Source organism: Odontomachus brunneus, unplaced genomic scaffold (genome assembly GCF_010583005.1).
Source record: "Odontomachus brunneus isolate Ranch 3 - 2012 unplaced genomic scaffold, Obru_v1 Obru_scaffold_089, whole genome shotgun sequence".
Lineage (NCBI taxonomy): Eukaryota > Metazoa > Arthropoda > Insecta > Hymenoptera > Formicidae > Odontomachus > Odontomachus brunneus.
In genome coordinates, this window is record NW_022639539.1 from 675,274 (window position 1) to 677,843 (window position 2,570).

Consider the following 2,570-nt stretch of genomic DNA (forward strand, 5'->3'; position numbering starts at 1 on the left):
CCAACAACCCTATATATATATATATATATATATATATATATATATTGGGTTGTCGGAAGTCATGACGTATTTTTTCTATGTTTTTCAAAGGTCATTTATTTATATAAAGAACAAAGATCAATTAATGATATATTGCTCGTTTTGTTCGATAACCTTTTGCCATCTTTCAGTGAGCTTCATAATTCCTCGTTCATAGAAGGACCTGTCTTTATCGGCGAAAAATTGAACAAGGTGCTGATTTACAGCCTCATCTGAATTGAACATTATACCACGCAAGGAATTTTTAAGAGAGCAAAACAAGTGGAAGTCTGACGGCGCAAGGTCAGGCGAATAAGGTGGGTGTGGCAACACATCCCATCCAAGCTCCAATAATTTTTGACGGGTGATCAAACTTGTGTGTGGTCTTGCGTTGTCGTGATGGAACATAACTCCTTTACGATTAACGAGCTCTGGACGTTTCTTTGGATGATGGATTCAAACTGTCCAATTGCCGACAGTACACATTCGAATTGATTGTTTGGTTCCTTGGTAGGAGCTCAAAAAACACGACACCTTTAAAATCCCACCATACTGAGAGCATAACCTTCCTCTGATGAATATTTGCTTTCGATGTCGTTTGAAGCAAATTGTCACGTCGGGACCAACACCATTTGCGCACCACATTGTTGTAAATCCACTTCAATCATTAGTTATCAGTCGCTTCAAAAAAGGATCGTTTTCCTCACGTTTAATGAGCATATCGCAGATGTTTATACGCGCCGTCAAATGAACTTCTTTGAGTTCATGAGGAACCCAAATATCGAGCTTGCTTACGTATCTCAGCTTCTTCAGATGGTCGTAAACGTTTGAATGATGGGTGTTCAACGTTCAATTTTCTGCAATTTCTCGTGTCGTATAACGTGGGTTTGACTCGATCAATGCCTTTATTTTATCGTCATCAACCTCGTCATAGGCCTCCCTGACCGAGGAGCGTCTTTGAGATCAAAATCACCAGCATGGAATTTCGTGAACCATCGTTGGCACTGACGTTCTTGTACAGCATTGTCACCGTAAACTTTACGCAACTTTTCACAAGCTTGACGCGTGTTCTTCCCTTTACGGAAGTAAAACAGTAATATATGGCGAAAATGCACAGTTTGGTCTTCCATCTTCAACTTGTTATAAAATCTCCAAAACTCAACCAAATCGCTCAGTTTTTTTTTTTTTTTTTTTTTTTTTTTTTTTAGAATAAAGCTAGAACTGTCAACTGTCAAATGACATAGCAATAACATAGATGCGAATGACTCTAGTACTTCCAAAAATGAACTAGCACTATCTGTTGCAAAAATACATCATGACTTTTCCGACAACCCAATATATACAGTTGCTTCTATTAAAATAGGACATAATATGCATACCTCTTTTTGCTCACCACATACAATGAAATATGTAAAGTCTTATAGACTAATATCTCAGGAAAAATGCATTTCTTTTTAAAGAAAGTTTCAGCAAATATAAAATTTTAACAGGAATGTAAGATGTTATGTTTCTAATATATTTTTTTAAAGGTTAAAGTGCGTTCGGAAACACCATTCATATGCTAGCCTTCTCTCTTTTTATCTTGTTCTCGTATCTCTCTCAGTGGGTGCGTTCGGAAACATCAGCCAGATGCATTGGAGTGGGAGATATCAGAATGACATAAAAAGAGAGGAAGAATACCCAAGTAACGTTTTCGAACGTACCCAGTGATGTGATTTCGAGCCCACGCACGCTAATGTTTTCCTCCTTCACTTACGCATACAGAAACGCTCCGTCTATCCGTGTGCCACTGCACACTCAACTAGTTTCGGAACGCTCAGTGAAAGATAGAATATTATTCTTTCCTTCTCGTTGCAACTCAGTCAAGCAATCAGACTTGCTAATACTTTTTCGCCACAGAACTGAGTCGCGGGACGCGATATTTATAGTCTAATATTAAATTTAAATCTATTAAATGTAAGATAATGACTTTGTTTAAACCAATCATTTAACTAATTAATACGTGCTATTATATATTGGGTGTACAACTTAGTTCGGTCCGTTTTCAAAAGATGGCTCTAGGTGCTATAAATGGTTGACGGCGACAGCTGATTTTTGCTATATCGTGAAGTGTCAACATCTGTCAACCAAATATTGTTTACAAGCCTTTGAGTTTGGCACAACAAGTTTAATTTTTACTGCGTTGAAAATGTCGAGTTTCGTTCCAAATAAGCACCATTTGCGGGAAGTTTTGATTTTCTGTTTCAATTGGAAGAAAACTGCAGCTGAAGCGCATCGAATGCTTGTGGAAGTTTATGGTGAATCTGCACCGTCAGATAAATCTTGCAGAGAATGGTTTCGACGATTTCAAAGTGGTGATTTTAGTGTTGAAGACAAAGAGCGTTCGGGTCAACCGAAAAAGTTTGAAGATGAAGAATTAGAAACATTACTCGATCAAGATTCGTGTCAAACGCAAAAGGAGCTCGCAAGAACATTAGAAGTTACTCAACAAGCTATTTCGAAACGACTCAAAGCCGCGGGATACATCCAAAAGCAAGAAAATTAGGTCCCAT